Genomic DNA, 24,530 nt, shown 5'->3' with positions numbered 1-24,530 from the left:
TGTTGTTGCATTAGTTAGTTCAATGAAAGGTGTAGTTGCATTAGGCAGTTCTATGAAAGGTGAAGTTGCATTAGGCAGTTCTATGAAAGATGAAGTTGCATTAGGCAGTTCAATGAAAGGTGTAGTTGCATTAGGCAGTTCTATGAAAGGTGTAGTTGCATTAAGCAGTTCTATGAAAGGTGTAGTTGCATTAGGCAGTTCTATGAAAGGTGTAGTTGCATTAGGCATGTCTATGAAAGGTGTAGTTGCATTAGGCAGGTCTATGAAAGGTGAAGTTGCATTAGGCAGGCCTATGGAAGGTGAAGTTGCAGAGTTGAAGTCTTTACTAATGAATCAATTCCAAAAATGTAAAACAGTAAATAACCAGAAAACAATAATTAATCAACTTTATTAAGGCATAGTAAAATAACTTTTATAGAAGCATGCGCATTAACACAAAAATGGGATCTTATTCTTAAATTCTAACACAAGCTAACAAAACCTGTCTGCACTAAAACCTTAATAAACTATATTTTTAGCAGATGCTTGGTTAACTGTGTTCAGTTTGACAAATTTCTTCATGCAGTGTAAATTGTTCCAACAATAAAACGTTTTGGTCCGTCATTAAAATTAGACATATTTTTACTAAACCAGTGTATCTGTATGATTGTATTTAAAAAAATATGTATGTTACAAAGCATGCATTAGATTTTTAGGATATCAAGAATCATATACAACTTAGGGTGCTAGACAAAAAAAAAATCCCCATCATTTTACCAAACATAAATTTCTTCTTGTATAACGATAACTATTTCTTGTATGTTATACAAATTTTGTTATACAAATTTGTATTATTAATTCAAACTTTACTAGATCTTAATATCGTCTTCACTGTTTTTTCTTCTAACTGACACTCAATAAATGATTAAATACAATATATATATATATATATATATATATATATATATATATATATATATATATATATATATATATATATATATATATATATATATATTCGAAATCGTCTTCCATTATGTACAAGATAAAGGTAAATGCAACAACTGCCATCAACACGATTATTCTCATTCTTTCGGAGAGTAAATCCCGATATTTCAGGAAAATTCGAACCTGTGTCAAAGCAGGAGATTTAGTCCCATTTGCGGAAATTACTCCAGTCTTATTTGAATTTTCAGTTTAATATCATATACTTCAGTTCTTGTAAAAACATTGGTGAAAAATCTCGCCAAATCTCCCGCTATGAGATAAAAAAAAATAAGTGGGAGATCTCCCGCTTTAGAATTTTCGAAGGTAAACACCTATGTGAGATCATATAAAAACAACGATGCAAGTAGAAATACAAAAATGACAAAGCATCAATCGGAACTACTAAACTTTTCTCGTTAAACAGAAGAAAAAATATGCTCTAGGCGGAAGGATTCTATCCCCAAATTTGTTCGCACCGATTTTAAAATGATTTTTGAACTGGTTGAATTTTTTTACTATTACTCGTTTTCTAGATCTATCTATGCAGCAAACTACTTAAAAGGTTATTGTTCTTTATTTCTAGTGGTATGATGAATCTGATAGATTGAACTACTTTGATATGCACAACGCTACAATTACAGCATACATTTCAAGATTAATTTCTCCTTTCTGCATTTTCTATCTCAAAACCGGTCGACATACCAAGACAAGTTATCTGTAACTGTTTTTGAATTAGAATTAAAAGTAATTATGGTGGGTTTTTGACATGCATGAATCCCCTCCCTTTTCTACTTAAGTTCTTAAACTTGCAGCCTGTGATGGTTAATAAATCTTTCAAGGATATGCGAAATTGAACGAGTTTTCTTTGTTCTGGTCCACTACATAACGGAAAAAATCTGAAGTATATGAACCTACTTTTTTTACTACCTTGTACCTGTCCCAATATTCACATACTATTTGGTAAAAAATTGAAACCGGATATCTAGATATTACATTAAGAAGAAGTTCAGACATATAACATGGCACTGCACAATAGGAGTTTCATGCATGTTAACATATTTTTATGCCACTGGAATTGTCCCAATATATACATAATATTATGTAAATAAATTGAAAGCCGAAGAAGGTCAGACATATAACCTGGCACTGTTTGATTATTTATATGCTATATAGATAAGAAGGTCAGGCACAACAATTTGAACCATTCCTATCTAAATCACACTGGTGAAAAAAAAGGTACTTAAACAGCAGATTATCGTTTAACTACAAATACATACCAACACCCAAAATAAAAAAAAAAAGCCTTATACAAGCGCATTACAAATCATATCACTCACAAGTAATATTTAATTACCTAACGATAGTATGTCAACTTGTCAACAGGAAAATAAATTCAGAAAAACAAACAAAACAAATTCATGTTTAAGATTTCAATGGAAAAATGTAATTGTAATTGCAAAGTCAAGGTGTAATTGCACTTTGTAACATATTAAATTCTTTTCTTTCTGTGCACAATTATATACAATACTTTTACTTTGATAACCACACTTTCATATTTCTATATGCTATACATTAATTTCAAGCATTTAATAATTACTTATATTACCAACAGTGGGATGGTTGACACAAAATATTATTTGCTAGCTTTATTAATTTTTATGGTAAAAAAGTATACGATGTGATTGAATAATACCAATACGTATCCCGTTTTGGTCCATTAAAGCGACAGGCAAGTCAAGATTACTTCTGAAATGTCATGTTCTAAATGAATCAATGCACTTATGTTCATGATCATGAAGGCTATTAATTTTAATAATTTTTGTAATTTTATAATAGCCAAGAAAAATGTCAAGTTAAAACGAAAACTGCAGTCAGTAATTTTACATTTACTACACGTAAAATGCCACCAATGTGACTGTCCTTAGGCATAAAACACACACATATTAAATGTATGTGTTGGTCACACATAGAAACAGTTGGAAACGAAACAAGATTTATATGTATATACACTGACAGCTTCTTTCGCTATAACACACACATAAAAACCACACGAAAATGATAATAAATTATAATTTACATTTGTAAGCACATTATTAACATCATATCCAAGTGACAAAACGTAAATCATTGTGAATGCAACAAACAAAGCCAAAACTAAATAGAATAACACAAAACACAACAATAAAGTTACAAAACATTAACCACACAGTTTTAATAATATATCTGCAACGATTAATGAGAAATAAATTACATAGAAAGCATTGCAATTAATGGAAAAAAGGGAGACAACCCTTCACTTTAGCGCACAATTTTGTTGCATTGTTAGGGAACGTGTCATAGTTTTCCTTTCCTCGTTTGTCGACCCCGGACTTGACTTTTATGAGCAACTCGGCGGGTGTTTCTAGAAAAGCAGAGGACGCTAACCCTACCGGTTCACCTGGTCCATGCTCCCAGTTTTTAGTGGTCCGAGTTGCTGCTTTTGTTACTTTGTATGTATGATTTTAGTTACTTTGTTCTTTGTAATGTACCATTGTTTTCCATGTCTGGTCTTTGTCCCTGGATTACATTCGTTTGATTACCGCTATAACCTTGGTTCCCTTGATTATTCTTTGAATAATTTTCTGAGCCATCTACTGTCAATTTGAAAATAACATCTTTATACTATTTGACATCCATCTGATGTACAAATTGTATTTAGTAGAATAAAATTTACCATGTGCCACCCATCCATATCATAGGAACCGCCTGGTTTCCATATGTACAATATCTTAAGTGTAAGTATAATAGTAAATAGAAAATAGTTGAAGAAGTGCAATAATTATTGTGTCAACGATATTATTATCATATATGCTGAATTAAAATCAATTTAAAACTAATAATTTATAATCAAAACATCCCATATGGACAATCGACCAATGCAAGTAAATTTGAAAATTATGAAAAACAACAAAAAACGTAAAACAAAATAAAGTAAAAAAAAAAAAAAACTACAGCAGTCCTAATAATAGTTTTCTCATAGTTACGCATACTTAATCATTTAAATATACACCAAGGTAGACCAAAATAATTTTCGGTCTTCTTTTAACTTCATAAATTGTAAGAGAGCTAAGTCAATTCTGACTGTTTGAAACAAAGTATGTGACACGAAGGCGTAACAATTGTTCAAGATTGAAACTAGTTAATCTATAAATCAATAAATAACGAATTAAATTAACATCAGGGAGTATTGAAATAAATAAATGATATTCACACTTACTTAGCAGAACAATTGGCTATTGGTCAAGCTAAACCAAAATTGTACTTTATATGAGTATCAAATAGTTTTCTTATGTTACATTTGTAACAACTACTGGAAATATTTGTTATCGATCAAGTCAACAATTGTCGACGCCAATTCTGTTGCTTTGTTTGCATTTTCTCTGGAGTAAATTGTAGCTGGTATTGCCGGAAATTCAACAAACACTGGATATCGCATTCTAGAATAATTCCCGACAAAACTGTTGAGTTCCTCTACCTTTTGTTTAATTTCTTCATTCCCAACAATTTCATTGATAATAGGTTGTAAAAGTGTATGATCGTTTTGAATTTTTTAAAAATCTCGTTCTATTTGAACAGCTTTCAAAGCCTTTTCAACGGCCTGAAAGAGAAAACAATCACGAGAATATTTTATCAAAAGAAGACAATATAAAACAAACAAACAAACAAAAAAAAAACAACAAAAAAACAAAAAACAAAAAAACAACAAAAAACAAAAAACAAAAAAAAAAAAAAAAACAAAAAAAACAAAAAAACCAAAAAAAAACCATAAGGAACAGAAGCTCAAATTACAGATCTCCAAGAGATAATTTTTGTTAATGGTCGTTTTTTCAGCCATGTAAGGATAAATTGATGAATATTTATAATCGAATCAGTGAAGCAAAAATCATGGTAAAGATGTATCATAAAGTTATTAAACAATATTTTTCTCGAATTCTAGGCTCACCACTATGTTGACAAGCGTTATAAAGCTCTCTTGGCAGAAAGAAATTAAAATTAATACTATAATACTCATTACATACAACGTATGAAAACAGTTTAAGATGTTACTTCAACTTTCGTCAGTACATTTTAACACTAACAACAAGAAAAATAATACCTGTATAAAAATGGTTAGGTTTATAACCAGCATTGTCTATTTCTTTGACAAGAGCATAAATGAAATGTACAAACCTGTTGGCATTGGACACAAATCCAACTACATGAGGTATCTTTCACCACAGGCAAAGTTGTGCGAGCCGTGTCAACATCATGTTTTGCTTGCTGAATCCAAACTCTTGCCATATGAGGTTGTGGATTAGGAGTATACTCCTGGTGAGTATAAGTGAATCTGCTGTATGAACTTCCAAAGTTTGCACTTCTCTGGCGTCCAATCCAATCTCTTCTTACGTTGTCAACAAAATCATTCACATTTAATCCGTTGCTACTTGGCTGTTCATATGTAGGAGTGTACCCCCCAAAAGAAGTTTCATTTCTTTTATATTCGTCCCACCTTCCATGTTCTCTATAAGGATCTATCTTCGATACATTAATCTGTTTGGTCTGAAGCTTCTTTGCAAACTCCATTAGATGCTTAAAAACTTCTACACAAAACTCCGAATGTTTATTTTTAACTGGATGCCAGCGTCTAATCAACCTCCAAAAAACTCTTTTGAATTCCTCCATGCCAAGCTTCAACGCATCCACAAGTGCTTCTTCTACCATTTGAAAAATTTCGCTTCGCCTGGCTTTAGTATCTGATGCGTTGCCACCCATGAACAATTCAATCTCGGTTGGAGAAGCTGCAGTTTGTCTTCGAAGTTTATAGAGCCTGTATGACCTCACTCGCTTTTCCACTCCATACCCTGCATTCACAAGGTATCCTTCAGGAAATCCTTCATTCTCACCAGAAATGCATTTTATTATCTTCACAAAAATGTAAACCAGAACAGCGTCATCATCATCACCACTACTGTCATGCTGTTCAAATACAGCCATATCACCACTTTCAAAGGTCGTAAAATCATTTACCAAGTATTCAACCATATCTATCTCGAGAGGACTACCTGGCGGAGGGAACCATGACAAATCATCCAACTTGAAGCTGGCCTTTTTCAAGTCTAAATCATTTGAAATGGTTTCTAATTCTTTTAAATCACACCTAAAATAGGGTTAAACTCCTAAAAGAAGACCTTTCTGCATCTTTCTTTTGCACATATCAACTAGCAAAACAGCAATGATGTTTGATTGTTTCTGAAAAGGGACCTCAGCCTTTAGATATAAAGTGTGAGTTTGTTTATCATAGAAAATTTGTTGCTCCCAGATACTTCCATCTAGCGGAGATTTGTCATACATCAGTACTGTTTTAAGTTCAATTATGGAACGAACTTTTAAAGTATGTAGCGTTTTGTTCATTTCATCAAATTCTGCCTTTGTAACGTTTACAAAATTCTGCTTTTGGTAGGTTTTGACAAGTCTTTCTACAACATACTTAAACCTTTTACTGGTTAAAAAAACTTCTAACTCGTCTGCGAAAGTGCTGCTTGCAAAATTAGAAGGATCATTTGCAAGCTTTTCGGTGACAATATCAGAAAGTAATGTCGGGCGCATGCGTAACGGTAAGGTCATAAGCAGTTCCTCTGGATCAATGTTTTTGTGTAGACCTCTTATTGCAGATAAATTAAAGATGAAGTCAATTTTGTTTTGAGACATCAATCGGAATTTTAGTTTGACTTTATCAGCAACTACTAAACTACTTGATGGCTTCAACACCTTCTTCTCATTCAATATATAAAGAGTACATTTGCCACTGTTAAGTCTATTGATACAATGCCCATCAGATTGTAGGCAAAATAAAACACCAATAAGAGACTTTTCCACGGTTTTCAATTCATCACAAGGAAGTATAGCCTTATCCTTGGATTCATTTTTGATGGATTCAAGTACCCTACAATAGCCCTCTACGTAAATTTCATCAGCAGCTCCTAATTGTTGAAAGAGATGAAAATACTGACCAAAATAATCAGGAGCTTTCAGCATATATGGAACAATTTCTTCATTCTTCCTCATATTAAGGACCACATTATTTGCTGCCACCAAACATTTTTTTCAATGATATTAATTAATGGTGTTCCAGACAATCTTATTTTTAGCTCATTTGCAGGAACTTTAAAGGTTTTGAGGCATTCGTAAAAGTTTTCCATTATATCGGTGACGTCAATGCTGCATTTGTTTTTTCGTACCTGTTTTTGTAAAGATTTGCAAATGCGGTGAATATGAGAAATTACACTTACAATGTTTGGTTTCGTTTGTACGTGCAAAAGTTCCAAAACTCTTTTAGTACATTTCGTGGCGTAAGGCGTTAATAGTTTTTCAGCGGTCCATACAACATATTGATATCGACACGAGATAGCGTTTCCGAAGGATATTAATTGTCTAGCAGCATATTGTTCATAAACTGATCTGTATTCAGCTGCAACGCTGTAAGGAGGGATAAAGCAAATATTGCTTATTTCATTTAGAAAAAAAGCCTTTTTCTCGAGCTTTGGATCTTTAAATAAATGTTCAATAATTTTCATCGCACGTGTTTCAGAATCTTTAGTGATCCCTTGTTGTTGCAGTTCATTTAAAAAACGCAAAAACATATCTTTTGTTGCAATTGTTTTCATTCCAGCCAGTTCCATAAATTCCTTTCACTCCTGTGAAACGAATGGCTGTGGTGGCAACTCGATTTTGAGACAAAATGTCGCAAATAGAGGATGAAATGGACTGAAAAAAATCACTGGCTACTTTAAGATCATATGAATTGTCTACTGGGATGAATTGCAATGGTTTTATAACTGGCTGTATGTCTTCTTTATAAGTAATTCTTCATGTATGAATTCGAGATGACATAACTGAGCTCTCTTCGGTTGCATTCTGAAATTAGGTAAAATAAAAGATGTGTACAATAGTAATAGTGGGTGTTTCTTTGTTGAATAACACTCAGAACTTCCAAAGACATGGTATAAATTTTCAAGGAACGTGTTGTTCTTAATAAGCAAAGTGTTTGTATTTTTGCTTATTTCGTTCAGTCCATCCATCGTTGGAAGTTTTCCACATTTGACAATAAGACGTTTGTCCTCGTCATCAAACGAAACAATTCTACCAGTAAGCGTTGTAAACAAAGGCAGCTTATCTAATCGTTCTTTCTCCTCAGAGTCAAAGTTTGTAACTACATCATTTAAGTATTTTAGTATTTCATTGCAATCAGTGTTTTGAAGTTTGGACCACAATACGTTCTCTTTGTTTAGATATAAACAATTCACAATTTTGTTCGGATATTTGAAAGTAGCAACAAGTTCACGAATGTGCTTTGACGTACTGGTTATTCGACTGAGACGTGGCAAATTTAGATCATCAAACACATCCCGCAATGTTCGGAAGGAAATGGTCAAATTGGTTTCCTTTTCTTTAAAACTGTCTACATCGCATATTATCTGGGCATGACTTAAAGCAACTGTTTTCTTGTCTCCATCCCAAAATGAACAGGGTAAAAGACACCAGTCTTTCAAAATGTCGATGTTTTGAAACGTATTTAAACACATCCAAAACTGCCTAAGCCATGCCGAATCCCCAAATCCTCTTTTCATTATTTCTAACGGCCCTCTTTTTTTTATAGTGCAGCGCATCAAAATACATGTGCAAAGGGTCATCAACAATTTGAATATCTAATCGTCTGAAGAACGTTTCAAACTTCATTAATGATTGCACTTTCTCTGTATGAACAAACATCTTCCCTGATGATGGAAACAGTTCAGAAAACTCTGACAAAATAATCATATTTTCTCTCTGAAATTCATGCAAAACTCAATCGTTTGTCAAAAGAAGAGGTATATGTTGCAGAATTCTAATTTTTGTTTTTTTCTCTTTTTAAACAAAACCGAAGAATGGCTAAAACTCTGTCAACATGATTCAATACTGTGTTAGTCAAATTTGTTGGCAGATTTTCTATTTTGCATTTGTCCTTTGTAGTGAAACGCCACGATTTCAGAAACTTGATTGTCAGATCTGGGCTTACTAGTATGGGGCAAATACAACCGGGAGCGGTCGTTTCTAATTCTGAGCTGTGATTTCTATCATGACATATCTGCAAACAAGCTTGTTTGATACTTTCAAACACCTTCGGACTGCATATCAGCTTAATTCCAAAATCAATTAAAATGCCTCGAACTTCTTGGTCCTTTTTGTACTGTTTAGACACAGTTTGATGGTAAAAAGAATTACCACGATAAATGTCAGAGGGCACTGAACTTCGACTTGTAATATTTCTATCGAAGTAACTTCTGAGGTCGTCAAACAGGGCTTCAAATCCTCCTTTTGTCTTCATAGACACCCATTTTACAGGCAGTAAGTTTGTGTCAAAATAGTTTTCAAATATCTTCAGTTAACGTCAGATCAGAGAAGTCATCTTGGATGTAAGAAGAACATATTGGGAAAATGGCGATTTCGCTGACGATGATTCTACGATAAATATTATATACAAGAATTTGCCACCAATACCCATTTGCCTCACTAAAATTAGGAAATTTCTGGAAGAATGTGTTGAGCATATATCTGCTACGCCGATTTTGCAATAACGTTTTCTGATAAAGCAACGAACAGCGTATGCGCTGGCTACTTATTGTTCCATTAAACACTTGTTCCATGCAAAGCGAATATGGTCCTTGTGAATACCTCCGAATATTGAACTTCGATTTTGGTCAGCTGCAAAGTGACCATTGACATGCACTGGTAATCCACTTTGCATCGGTAATGGCAAAAAACAGAAGGCTCTTCCCTGGTCAGTTTGGTTGCTTCGGAACGCTATTCCACTTCTTGGTAACAATCTTATAGACTTAGAAGAAAATTCGGCGTCAAGCGTATCAGGTATTTTCTGCGGTTCGCAAATCCAAATCCTTGGACAACCAGCCAATTATCTTTGCCAATAACGACAGAATATTGTACTTCAGTATAAGTGACATCCCTCAATGACATTTCCATTTCATTTAAAGATCTTACTGTTTCTTTCATATTTAACATGAAGTTCATTCTGTTGATTTCATTTTCTTGACTAATAACCAGGTTATCAGTCGTCGTATTTACTACTTTTCCTGTCCAAGAATCAATTTCCGATACACTAATTTTCTTTACATTAGCCAGGAAACGCAGACTCATTTTCATATTTGCCCTCACTGTATTTAACATGTTTAACATTTCCATAACATCTTCAACGGTAGTTATATTATTTTTTATTTTTGACGATTGAGCCATTTCTTTCGTTCTTAACGGAAGTCTAAAGCAAGTCCCTTCTTTGTAACACAACTCCTTGTGCTGTATTGTATACATCTATGAAGCTTTCTTCGAAGATATCAAGGTCTTGTATTTGTATACCGGGATAATCCTGCTCTGCATTTGGAACATATTTGCAATGAGGATCGAAAACACAGAACGTTCCACCATTTGGGGTCTGAGGTCCTTTTGATAGAAATGACGGAACGTCCGTTAAGTGATAGACAGAATTAAAACCAACGCTAAATTTTCCAGTTTTTGTAGGGTCGTCACTTTTACTGCCTTCCCTGAGATTTTGGATTCCTACTAAATCATTCTCTGAAAAACATGTGTCATTAAAAACACATAGTGCCGGTCCTTGTAGTGGTTTCCAACTATCGTCAAAAAATATGTTTAGTTCTGTGTTGTCGACGGTCGAGAATGAAATGGATATCGCTAGCTCCTGCATCATCAGCATTCTGTAGTAGTTCATTCAGTATCAAATGATCGCGAAGATAGGCAGAAATTATTCCTTTAAGCCGAGTAACTAGCTTCTCCTTTTTTCCAAAAGGGATTCCACATGAAAATTTAGAAAGATGAAATTTCCGTTTTGACATTATTCCCAGTGTTTTAATAACGGTCTGATTGATAGACGGGTGAACTATTTTTACATATTTACATCCCCGTAGCTGAACTTCGTACATATCATCAAAGCATATTTCCGTTATTGGATGTAAAAAGCATTGTTCGTCAGGTATAAACAATCTTTTCCTTTCTACTGCCGATATAGAGCTGTCATATTCAATAGCTGAACACAATTTTTTCAGTATGTTTACCATGCCTTCAACGCCTTTTTCCTCCATCTTTGAGGTTTTGAAGAAATTTACTGCTGTCAAACCTCTTATTAATTTTCATTCGTTCCCACAAAGTTTCGTTTTCCGTAAGAACTATTTTGTACAAGTAAGGTGAGCAATCTCCAACAATATTTTCAGAAACCTGATTTGGTTTTACAATTTTTGATGATAAACAAATGACATATTGATCTCTCAATGCAATTGGGCGCTCTTCAATGTCTCTATTTTCTGGTGATATCGCAAATAATTTATTCAATTCTGAATACAGATCTTTAATATGATCTTCAGATCCTTTGAAAAAATCAAAGATTCTTTACCAATCATTTCATGTTGAGCTACTGCGTCAATCAAATTTACACATTTGAACTGTAAAAACCGAATTGCTTTATTTAAAATGGTGAAATGTATGGAATCTTTCATGTCCATTGCAATGTACCCGACCGACCCAACTTTATTTCTATCAACTGGACTATACATATCCACTGGTGGTAACAATGTTTCTCTGGGTAGCATGTCGGCTTGCCATCTTAGAGTCCAGTTGTCTGGTTTTGTCCTCACTGGAAAGAAAGGAATGATCCACAATTTTTCTTTTACATCAGAATGGGATGTATCATTCTGACTAATGTAGTTCAGGATTGCATTTGACCTTAAAACGGCTTGCTCAAATGTCAATCTTGACACTGATTGTGCTCTTTCAACAGTCAAGTATCTCAGATCGTATCTTGGTATCCATCATACCTAAATGTAGGAACTGCTTTGAATATTCCTGAAAGTCATCAATAGGAAAACGATTATCACTTTTATCAAAAAGTGCATTTACTAATCCTTTTTCGTGTACTAAATCACTTGTCATTTTTAAAATATTTTCGACACCATTTAATTGTTTCACGGGAATGCACGCCCACATTTTGACGAAATGATGGAGATCAGGGTCATCTAAAGCTTCTTTTATCAAGGCATTTCTATTTTCCAGCATGTCTTTTTGCTCCCAATATGAGTCTTTCAAAAATGAAAAAAAGAAAACTTCAAAGAATTTTGTTTTTGTAATCATACAATTGTCAACATTCTTGATTTTATCTCCGCAGGTCTTCTTAAATGTTTCATACACCTCCATTTGCATGTCCATAACCATTTTACCACCGCCATCATCAGCAAAGAATTTAAATAAACATTCAATTGCATAATCGCCATTCAACTTTGAACAACGAAATGATGGTTCCAGGAAAATACAATGTTTAATAGAACACACCTTGGCTAATTTCCATTCTTGCTTTCGATAGAAAGCTGGTGGATAAGGTTCTGTCAAGATTCTTCTATAAAAGGACTCGATTAATGAGTCCGTACGTTGCCTTGGTCCATCCGTAAGTTTGGGCCATAACGTCCAATAATCGTCCTCCAGTACAGCGTTGGTGTGTCTATCCATGACTGAAACCAATAGATCCAAATAAGCACTTGGTATTACATCCTCAAGCATATTATCATTCCATTGAGTATTGATTGTATCTTTGTCATCTTCGTTATGGCACACAATTCTCTTCCGGTCTTGTTCTACATTAAAACAACCATTGATATGAACAGGAAGATTTGTTTTCTCTGGCAAAGATAAGAAGCAGAAAATATAACTACTTTTGTAAAATCCAATTTCAGGTAGATTGTTCATTTAATGGAAGCATGTGACTTCTTCCCCCTTTCTTGAAACAGGTACGGCGACACTCTCCACGGGAATTGCTCCTTGTTCAGAGAGTTCCTTAGCCAATGCAAAGGAACGTCTTCTTGTTGACCAAGAAATCATCCATGACACATTTAGTTCTTGACATTTTGGACCGAAGCTGGGGAACAGCTGAGTTGCGTATTCAAAGACTTGTATGTCTATATCGATGAAGTGTGAAGGTAGTCTAGTGTATGAAATATCGTCATTTTTCATGAGCGAGGTAACATCCTGTAACACATTGTAAACGGTCCCCGACTTTGTCACGTCATTCTTCGAAACTCTGAAAACAGGTTTCATATCTGAGTCTGGATTTGTGCTGTGTTGGTCAAGTGGTAGATACAAACCTCTGTTACGTTTTGAGTAAACAAAAGCACATTCCCTGCACCTTCTAAGAACTTCTGCAATAATTCAATAACCTCTCTTTTAGTGTAAGGCATATTTTTTATTTCTCCCCTTTCCGCTTGCTTCTGGGTACGAAGTGGCAAACGGAATAATATCGAATCGCATTCATTTTTTGTTTGAAGACTCAAGATTACAGCCAAACACATTGTTGAAAGGAGTGAATTGGTTTGGAAAGTTTTTCTTGTACCCTGTTGTCAATGGAATTCGGAGATCAGGATTAGAGCCTATAGCAGCTTCACCTAGGTGACATAAATGCGGATCAAATATAACCATAGACTTCGACTTCCCACTGACAAAACTTGGTACATCAGTAATATTGTACACTGAACAGAATCCAAGGCCGAACTTTCCAATCTTCTCTGTGTCCACTATTTTTGTTTTACCGCCAAGCTTGATTATATTCTCAAAATCTTTTTCCTCAAACATAGCATCATTGTAAATCCAGAGAGCTTGACCTTGACATATCTGGATCAAACAATTCGTCGCGCATGTCCAAATTATTTCGTTCATCATACAGGACGTTCACCTTTGTCGCACATGCATCGTAACTGTTCTGAATTAGCTCTTTCAACACAGCCAGTCCATCAATATAGCTGTCAAGTAATCCTGCGATTCTTGTGGTTAGCTTTTCTTCCTGACCCCACGCCATCGGAGCTGTGTTTTGACCAACCATGAAACGTTTAGTGACAGACGCCACTCCAAGTTTAGGTGCCAGTTCACTGATATCTGGATGATTGTAAATTATCTTGTCACTTCCATTTTTTTCATCTTCATCCTGTGAATTACTGACAGAAAGAAAACTTTTTCCTGAAGAGTACGTGCATTTTTCAACAGGTTCAAATGACAAAACTTCTTTATCACTCACAATGGGTACTAAAAGGTTCACTAAACGTGACTTCTCGATCTTCATGTCAACTATTGTCCTTAACGCGCTTGTTACTAAGGACATGTCAGTATGAGCCTCGCATCCACCAATGCACCATGCTTTGTCCTTTTCTCTTTTGTAATTCGAGTCAATACGTTCCAGAATTAATTTAAGAACATCGAAATCTATTTCCTCCCACATTCCCAGCTCCAAGCATGTTCCGCTGAAAAGATCTGCCTCAGTTGCCATTTCAAACAAAAATGGTTCCAAGTTGTAGTTTACTATTTTTCTATCTATCTTCATAACTACCATGTTTGGGTATTTAAAACCAGTATTTCCAGATGGGATACATTGCATTTTTTGTAAAACAGCAAAGTCTTCTTCTGATATTCGTTCTATAATACTTAACAGCTAATTCAGGAAATTGATTATTGTCAACAAGTGGCACACTTGATCCTATTATGTACTTGAATTTCATACTTTTTACATCAGCAGGGCAACAAAACAGATCTTCATTCCACCTAGGAAGTTCACTGGGATATCCTTCAGGGGGAACCCTAAGAGGTGTTATCCAAGAAAGATGTTTAATCTCTTCCAGCATTGTTTCAGAAAGAACATTCAATCGCTGTCTCAGGCATTCACTCATTACTTCTGCTTTTTGTTGGATACTTGTATCATCTTCACTACCATTGGACTGTAACTGGTGAATTCTATTCGCAACGCTTATGAAGTCCGGTGAGGTAGTATTGTCAAATCCCTTTAATCCCAATTTTTCGAGCAATTCGAGTTCCAATCCATTTTCCTCCAAAAACTTTTCATCAGGAAATGCTTCTTGGTCATAAAATAATGTTTTTAAAACATTGTTTGCTGGATTAAAAAGATCCATGGGGACATGATAGGTTTTGTCCAAGGCACGAACAAATTTCAACTGTTTAACTTGGTCTAGAACACCGTTCAGAATAACAATTTTGTCCGGGTTTTGAAGTATGGAGTGTTCATATCGCAACTCATACGTTATGCTTTGAGCTTGCCAAAACTACGCAGACGTTTCGTATCGCGCTAGAACTCTAACAAAATAGGCTTCTGGAACAGGGTTATGTTGCTACAAGATTGAAGTCATCACTACAGAAGTTTTATGGTCGTTATCATGAACTCGTGGATCGTTATGGTGTACTTATTAACACCATGAAAACTGATTTATTCAACGGGTCATAGTTTTCCTTTCCTCGTTTGTCTACCCCGGACTTGACTTTTTATGAGCAACTCGGCGGGTGTTTCTAGAAAAGCAGAGGACGTTTATCCTACCAGTGCACCTGGTCTATGCTCCCAGTTTTTAGTGGAGTCCGAGTTGCTCATTTACTTTTTTACTTTGTATGTATGATTTTAGTTACTTTGTTTTCTTTGTTGTGTGTTTGTTGTCCATGTCTGGTCTTTGTCCCTGGATTACATTCTTTTGATTACCGCTATAACCTTGGTTCCCTTGATTACTCTTTGAAGATATTTCATTAATGCTATTATATCTTCAATTGTATACATTTGGTTTTTATCAACCATCAATGTCAAAGCATCAGTAATGATTTTCTTCTCACTCACTACATTAGCATCGAGAAGTTTGGCCAGTTTTAGATGTTCACATTGTATCAGTTTTCTAGGATATGCAAGACCTTGAGGAAACTGCAATTCAAAGTCGTCAAGTACTTCGCTGTTCTCTTCTAGAGACACCAAATCTGACTTTAAAACATTGTCATGAAAACTGAACATTTTAAATTTCCTGAGTAATCTATGTGTTTCCTTTGGAATGATCGTTACATGATCCTCCAAATAGGAAGCAAGCATGATTTTTTCTTCCCTATTTAGAGACTCGTTGATTGAGTCCGCTGTATCAGCTGTTGATGAGTTTGACAAGCTTTCGTTCAGAATTTTCATGACATTTTCATCAGTTGGATGCAATATATACTTTCCAAAGACATCACCATGTGGAAATGTTATAGTGCCATGCTCAGGAACTTGCAATACTCCCATTATTCGAAGAACGCTGCCAATGACATGACTTTCCTTATTGTCCAAAGGTTGTATGTATAGCCCTTTTAATGTTAGAAATTCTCGAACTTTGCCACTATCATGTTTAATCAGTGGGATGATTGGCAAGGCTTTAAAATCGGTAAGAACTGGAAAATCTGTAAAAGCTATCACCTTCCACATGTGTTTTATCCATTCTATGTCAAATTTGTTCGAGTTGTTTGATACAAACATATGATTTGATTGTTTTGTGAAGTTTTCTGCAATCATATCTTAAGAAAACAAACCTAAACACCATTTTTCTACAGATTTCTATGACACCTATTGTACCAGCTTTTATTGAATTTGTTTCATTTCTACAAACGTGTAATTCAAAGTGGTTATTATATAATATACCAGACTCTGTTAAAGAATTAATTCTTCAACATACGAAACAAGCAGGATTGATTGGTGAGACTAAAGATCACATATTTATATTTATGCAATTTTTATGAAGGCTTTAAAATTGCGATGCAACATTTCTTTTACCAAAAGGAAACTCTGATTAAACGAATAAATTGCTGAATCATAGTAGCACTAAAGTATCCTTGCGTTTCTTACCTTCGTCAGCTATGTTTCCAAGCTTTTCCCATATAGCTTCTGACACATCATTCCTGGACACGGATCTATCTTCCAAACCAACGAAAAGATTGGACACCTTGTCTTCGGTAACAAATATCTTGTCCCTCGTCCTGTATCGGAACTCAATAAATGTTCTACTTTTCAAAGGGAAAATCTGGATATTGTTGAGAAATTTTAAGTCACCAATATTAAGCACAAACTCCAAAACTTGTAGTTTCTGTAGTTTCTGATTGTAGGTATAATCTTTCCAACAATCTGTTTCCCTCATGTGATTGGCAATAAATTCTGGTTTTATCTTATTGGGCTTACGTTTCATGCATTTCAGAACTAGTGTCATGTGATCAGGCAGCTCAACTAAGTCAGTACCGGAGTCCAGGAGAAGTTTCTTTACGGTTAATTGAATATTTGTGTTAACTCTGTCATCAAAATATGCAACTAGTGCTTCTGACAGTTTGATCCATTTTCCATTTTCTTGACTGGAAAAGAAAAATCCATCATCTGAAAAAATGTTGTACAGTTGTTCCAACATAGGTGTCCAGTATGAGTGAACATATCTGGGTTGGGAACTGAATTATATACATCATTGACTAGCTCTGTTGTGTTTTTACCAGTCTCACTTTTTGCCTTCAGCTGATGTATAAGTATCCTGAATGTCTCCGGTAACAAATCGGAAATCATTTTGTCATTCCACAGCAGGCACTTATCACTGTCCTTAGTTTCGCAGTTTGAAGCCGCCTCTTTTAAATGACGTCTGTTGTGCTCAAGGGCAAAAAAAACATCTACATGATAGGGAAGACCAGTCATACTTTGGTCGGTGAAAAACAAAATATGTGTCCAGGCGGTTTTCTGTCGAGGCTCGACTTTGTACAGTATGCAATACCTGTATAGGGGCTGTAGCGTAAGTGTTTGTCATAAAGTAAGTCTCTCATCTCTTCTGGGATTGTCTTTGTACCAAATAAAAATGACAACATGGAAGTTTTCTTCAGCTTCATTAGTTTTAATCACCACTTCAGACTTTGACTTGATGATTTCCGTTGGCAACTCCTTTTCTAAACCGGCAAGTTTGTCTTTGAATTGTGTCCTTTCCACTTTAAAGCTTGCTGCATCTACCCCAATCATTTTAAGTTGGTAGTATGGTTCTTGTTTTCTTCCCTTGTCAAAGATTTCTATCTTCCAAATGTTTTAGAAATAGAAGATTGTATGTGGCTTCTTTTGTAAATGAATGCAGCAACATTTCTACCTTCGTAGGAGTATAAATTGTTGTTGACAGACTACTTTCAGTCCGTCGAAGAGGGAACCAGAATAATGTACCCTTGTACAAAAACTGGTTTTCTAAGGCCTCGACATTAAATCCGAACCAGTTCATTATACAAGCTAGTGTTGACTTTGGATCGTGGTGCTTCATCACTTTTTTCAATGAGTACTCCCCGACTTCATTTTCCTTTCTCGGATCTTATTGGATCAATAACCAGGAGTTTTTTTCCACTTACAATCACTGGACTATCTATACAAAAGAATTAAAAAAATGTGCACTAACTTAAGATATATAGTTAAGTTAAACTTACAAACCACACTAATTCAATTTGGTGATGGATTGGAATTTTTACGTGTTAATGGTAAAAACACTAAGAAATAATCATTATAATCCAGACAAAACAATAGTCTTTATTGCAAGTGCTATAAGAGAATAGTAGAACTGGACAGGGTTATAATAGTTTACCATTTGTAGAAACCAAAAGTTCTCATCCCCGACACAGTGTCAAGCAAGAGAAAATACGATAATATATTTCAAATATTGCAGCTTGTTAGTGATTGTTACTTTTTGACATTTTCAGCAAAACTGCAACAGTTATGTACAAGTCAGTGATGTTTGTCAAAATGATTACCATTTGACATATACTATCGGTCTGTTTACGATCATTGTTCTTGTTTTATAGTGTGACGGAGTTGCTACAACAAATTTTCAGTTCCTGACGGATTATTTGACGCTAAATCGTAAGTGACCGAATTAATAGAAATCCATCTAAGGTAGTACAATACAGTTAAGTCATTTCTGAAAATTTGGTCTCAATTTGTTGAAATAAAATTGTTTTGAGGCAGTGCGCTGCACAGAAATTTCTAGTGTTTTGTCATAAAAAAAAATGCATATTTTTGAATGCTTGGTGTATGGAGGTTCAAGTCATTTATAAGTAATTTAGTGATTATTGTTATAAAATCCAGTATCCATTGTAACATACTGAAAAAAATACTGAGTTTTAGTACACAGCAGGGGTGCCTTTCTAAAACTAACAGCCGAATACTATGTTTTATAAAATATCAGGCACTGAGTCACTACCACAGGATGAAAGCATGAAAAGTGGTAAAAATAATAAGACCCTTTTCGATTCATTCTCCCACAATTTTAGTTCCAAAAGTTCTTGCGAAAAAAGGTATTTTGAAAATCAGCCATGCTGATACTGAGGAGAGAACCTAATACGGCAGGGGACTGAAATGTTCCGGTTACCATTCTTCATTTAAATTACACCTGTTTACCATAACATATATTACATCTGTCTATGTATAAATGCTTATCTACATTCAAACAATATATCCACCATTTTAACTTTTAAATTTTACAAAACTTGACGGGGGTAACTTGGTGTGCAAAACAGTGCGCCTTAATGTAACTGTATAGTGCACCATGTATGTTGTTTATAGAACTACTAGGATATGAGTTAGACTTTTATAGACAAGTCAAGAAGTTAAGACAACGATGAGGTCGTTTATTATATCGGACACTTCATATCGGTCAATCAGATGAAAGTTTTACTGACAATTGGGAAGTTCAAGTGTTCATAGTTTTCAAAGTCTTATACAAATCAAGGAAAACATAATTCCTTCGTGTCTGTCTTGTCTTTTATTTCAAACTCTATTGGGTTGATGAGGTGAAGAAAGTCGACCAATATTCATGAAATTATGAGATTATAATTACACCAAGAAATTCAAAATAACATAGATAGATTCTAATCAAATGTTCTGTTTCTTACAGTTCAAGACTTCTGGATAAAAGCGTTTGATCAATCGAGCAAATTCTCTTTTTTACTATACAACACGGACAGGCGGTGCTAGCTCACAGTGCTAAACATCTGTGAATCGAAAAGGAATGTTTAAAAATGCGATTTATCATCTATTTTGAAATGTCTCTAGGAATCTACAAAAGATCAATAGAATAGGCGCACAATGGTTTCTCGACAGGATGCCGGTTGTTTGCAGAAAAAGACATCCATGATACTGAGAATATCAGATATCGATGAAATATTACCGCATACTGATGATTTCATCTAAATAAACATAATATTTTCACGAAAAAATCATGTAGTTGTACACTAATTTTCGGATGCCTTGTTCCAAACATCCTTTGGATCATACACACAAATCTACGTACCTGTCATATGAAACACTGATTTAAATCCAAGACCAAATCGTCCGACTTTGAGAGGCTCGTCCTGCTTGATACTGTCATAGATTTTGATAATCCCCTTCCAGTCTTTTTCAGTAAACATTTCGTCATTAAAAACAGCTATACCTGAACTCTATTAAAGTTATTTTAAACCACACAGTCACGTTAAAGCAAGAGAAATCAAGTTGTCATGGATAAGTATTTATTATGAACATATATACGACATTGTGTTTCGGAAGTTTAAAACAGAATAGGTGTTTAAAAGTTTACAGCAAAATGTATAAGCTATTTGATCTTTTAAAATCACCAACTTAATGTAAATACAGTTTAACAGTATCATTATGAAAATATGATTGATTTCAAATAAATATTTTATAGTATTGAATTCCAAATATCGATATGTATTTTATTGTTTAATTCTGAAGTAACAAAATCTTTAGTTTATGCTTTTTTCTAACTTTTACTATGTAGAAATAAATACGTGTAATTTTTATAGTTACTTGTAAAAGATAGAGTGTTTTGCTTTTAATATTGTACTCAATGCTCTGTAACTTGAAAATTTCAATGCATTTGGGTCTATTCTCGTGAAACAATTGAGTTACGTGACGAGACATGCAAACCCTATAAACAAAATAAATAACAAATGAAACATGATGTACATAACCTCCCTAGAAGAATATCCATTACTGATAAAAATTATAGACGCGCAGTTTAACAAAATTGTAAGTTCAAATGAAACTAAGTATATTAGTTATAACTGTTTTCCAAGAATAGACAATAAAAATGTGCATACCAGACAATACTGACAGAGAGAGGAAGTACTTTTTGGTTGATTTTCTGTGTCATCATACATTATCTTGATACAATTAGCTCCTGCATTTTCAGCATTTTGAACTAATTCCTGTAAAGATAACGTTAAATGAAACCACGAATTATAATTGGAAGGAAGAAATGTATTCAGGTGTCTCCCCTCAATAAAAAATGAGAAGACGAAGTAGTACAAAAAAACTCCAATAAACATTTCATATGTATGCAGTAACGGACTCTTTTTGTTGTGTAACGGGAGAGCATTATTTGACTGACAAAAAAATTACTCTGCCACCGACATTGGAAACCTAGAACGGTCGGGGACAAACCAGAGACAAAGCGATTAGGCTAAAGAATTAATCCTTTAGCAAAACCAATTAACTGACTATTTAAATCTTACTTCCTACTACAACGCAGGTCAAAACCATATTTGGTGTAATGTTTAATAACTTTCGTAGTAATTCATGTGAGTTTCAGAGAAGATAAACCTATTCTAGGTCTTATAGGTAAATAAACGTTTTTAGATAGTCAGTAGCTTTCTTTTTTTGTATTGCGACTTTATTTTGGTACTAAAAAATTCTTATTTCATAATCTTTTGATTACTTTATGTTATATGATTTACATTTTTATATAAATATTTGTTAATGTAGAAATGTCTGAAAACAATTTAAGTTTTATAATCTATCCTATATGTTACAATAGAAAAAAAAAACCACACATACTATTCTTAAAATACGTGTACTCCCTGCTTCAAAATTTTTTTTTATGAAAGTACATGTGAAACATACCCTGAGAATCTGGGCGTCGTCAGGATGTTCCGATAGAATCACCTGTAGCTGTCTCAGGAGGGTTGGTCTGTCCATTTCATAACTAATTTCATCTTCTGATGAGTCTTCTCTTTGTATCGCAGTTTCTAAAAGAGCAAAGGTAAGTTTAGTTCCCACGACAATTGTTGTCTTTAAGTTACATTTGAAGCACGACGACTGCGAAAAATGTAATCTGTGGAAAATCCAAGCTTATGCAAGCTTTCCCTTGAGATGAAATATTAAGAAATTAGTTTGTTTTTAATATTTGATTGATAATTACTATATATCGAATTGATATTATATATGCCAGCATTTTAAAACAAATGTCAATGCCAGCAGTATAAAACAAATATCAATGTCAGATTTATGAAAGATATTTCAATGCCAGCATTTTAAAATAGATATCAATAAAATCATTAAGACACATATGTCAATATCTGCATTTAAAAGTATTTATCAAGCAAGACGACAAATATTTTGCTTTCTGAACATGTCAATTGCAGAACGTCAGAATCTTGTCTCCTCTTACAAGATTTTTTTTAAAGTAATTACCACGCATATTTTTTTTAAATATGAAGATCGTATTATAAGATAGATATCAAGATTCTCGGCAAATAATAAGAAATGAATAAGAATTTGTCTGAATTTGCACTCTTAAACATCCCATGTCAGAAAACAAATCAGTTTCGAAAATACACTTTGCACTGTAAAGTCTAATATTGCGTGTTTCGAAACTCTACAGACAGCAACAATGGTGAAAAAGTGACAAACACATGACCAGCATTTCTAGCAACTCATAGGCTGCGCCTTTTCAAAAATATGAAGAAACGAGTCCTATTAAAATCGTAATGAATCACGGAAACTTCCTTTTATCATTGTTATACCATGGGCTAGCCATTTATATGTTGTTAAATTCCTCGCTATCGTTCGTGGTAACAAAATGCGACATAAATGACCAGCCCTTGACAAAACAAGATGAAATGGACTTTCCGTGATTTATTTCTTAACCAGAATTTAATGATCAGTTTTATTCTTATTTTTGCCCTTACCTCCATATCCTATAACACCTTCCTGCACAAATTCAGAACAACTAATAACCATGGATAACGTTGCAGAAGCTGTTCTTTCATCACGCTGAACCTGTCTTTTTATCTGTCACTGTTTTTAGGCTAGAAACCACTAATTCCACTTCCCGTAGCTTCTATGCTAATTTCACAATATTCAATGGCTTCTCTGGACTTTACCTTAACTTTAACCTGCAGAGGACTATATATCAGCATAAGTCTACATATGTCAGCTCACAATCCTCAGAATGGCATGTGGGGTTAGCAGACTTGCAGTGCAGTACTGGTCACCGGAAGTGAAGTGTCTATAAATAGCATGGGAAATCCCAGTGTTTTCACATGATAGGGATATATTTATAAATCATTATGGAGATTGGGCCTCACATCACAAGAACCAAAATGCACCTATAAAATGTACAGAAATGTTTTTCCTTTCAGAAACTGTTTAAATTTTTTAAATGAGATGCGAACTTTTTTCACAGCACTATGAGGAAAAGGGGTAATTTCTGCGTAGGACTATTTTTGCGTACATTCCAAATGCTCATTGGTTGAATTGGTGGTCTGTAACCTTTATTCTCATGTTTTCTCTGTTCTTTTTGTTCAGCATCATTGGGCGTCTCGGAATGTGCATTGCCATAGGTTTTCTCATCTACAGGCCAGAAGTATCACGTTGGGGCATATTGGTTTCCCACTCACTTTTCTGCTTTGTGCGTTTCTTGCGGCCTCGTCTGTCTCTTCCCATTTTAGGCTTCTTTCATGTCTTAATTGACTTCTTAAATATGATATGAGATTATGATCACACCGACTAAATAAGTCATATCACTTAACGAAAAAAAATTAACATAGATTAATTGATTCCTATTAAACGTCCTGTTGCAGAATAGAATCGTTTTATCATTCGGACATATCCTGTACTAGTCCAATCTCCAATGTCTGCACCATCTTCTGTTTTTCCAGATAATCTGAAGACAACAGTAGTCCCTCAGTAAAACGGTTTAATTGAAAATGGGTTAATATCGCCCAATAAGTGTTTTGAATACAGTTTCAAAACTCTTGGAACGTTTCTTCATTTTCAGTTGATTGAGTATTTTGATATGATATTAGTCCTTTCGTAGCTGCATTCAGGGCGGGCTTTTATCGTCCGTCATAAAATTACAATTTATTACTTATTAAAATGTCAAAAGGTAATTTGTGTCCACTCAGACGAAGTTTCCCAACGATGTTAGAACTGTCAAATTTGCGAAGCAAATTTTTGTCATCTATGGCAACACTAAGTCCAGCGCCCTAGACCACTCGGCGGTATGAGTTCGAGTCCCGCGGAGGGAACGACAAAAATTTGCTTCGCAAATTTGACAGTTCTAACATCGTAGGGAATTTTTCAGACCCTTCTATAAGTTTACGTTTCCTTCCCTGTATCAATTTGATCCGATGGAGCAATGTAAAGAATAGAGTCGTCACATTCTGAGACGTTGTATAATATTGAATTGTTGTGACATGCATCATTAATTTGATCCTCTATCCTACATAATAACACCTAGATGAACTGTCCCGTACTACCATACATCTTGTACTAAGTTACAGCCCTAAATTAATCCTACGAGGAGGAATGACCCGGCCAGCGAGAGCTATATTTTTATATAGCCTAGCTGGCCGAGTGGTCTAGGGCGCTGGAC

General features: G+C 34.5%; 1 pseudogene across 1 annotated transcript; it reads right to left on the bottom strand.

The window, feature by feature from the left end:
• Positions 1-981: 981 nt before the first annotated feature.
• LOC148621298 (sacsin-like) lies at positions 982-22,894 on the bottom strand (annotated as a pseudogene). Its single transcript, XR_015920884.1, has 16 exons — positions 22,843-22,894; positions 21,776-21,900; positions 20,974-21,081; positions 20,166-20,313; positions 18,195-18,245; positions 16,721-17,640; positions 15,590-16,380; positions 13,424-14,512; positions 13,179-13,359; positions 11,862-12,780; positions 11,441-11,680; positions 10,302-11,179; positions 9,660-9,935; positions 8,894-9,407; positions 5,176-7,083; positions 982-4,603 (listed from the first exon to the last, which is right to left on the bottom strand). The product of XR_015920884.1 is annotated as a sacsin-like (transcript).
• Positions 22,895-24,530: the final 1,636 nt, after the last annotated feature.

Source organism: Perna viridis, chromosome 3 (genome assembly GCF_037379345.1).
Source record: "Perna viridis isolate PV_CMFRI_1.1 ecotype Kerala chromosome 3, ASM3737934v1, whole genome shotgun sequence".
NCBI classification, from domain to species: Eukaryota; Metazoa; Mollusca; class Bivalvia; order Mytilida; family Mytilidae; genus Perna; species Perna viridis.
Note: the sequence above shows the minus strand (reverse complement) of the source record. Positions and strands in the feature narration are given on the sequence as shown.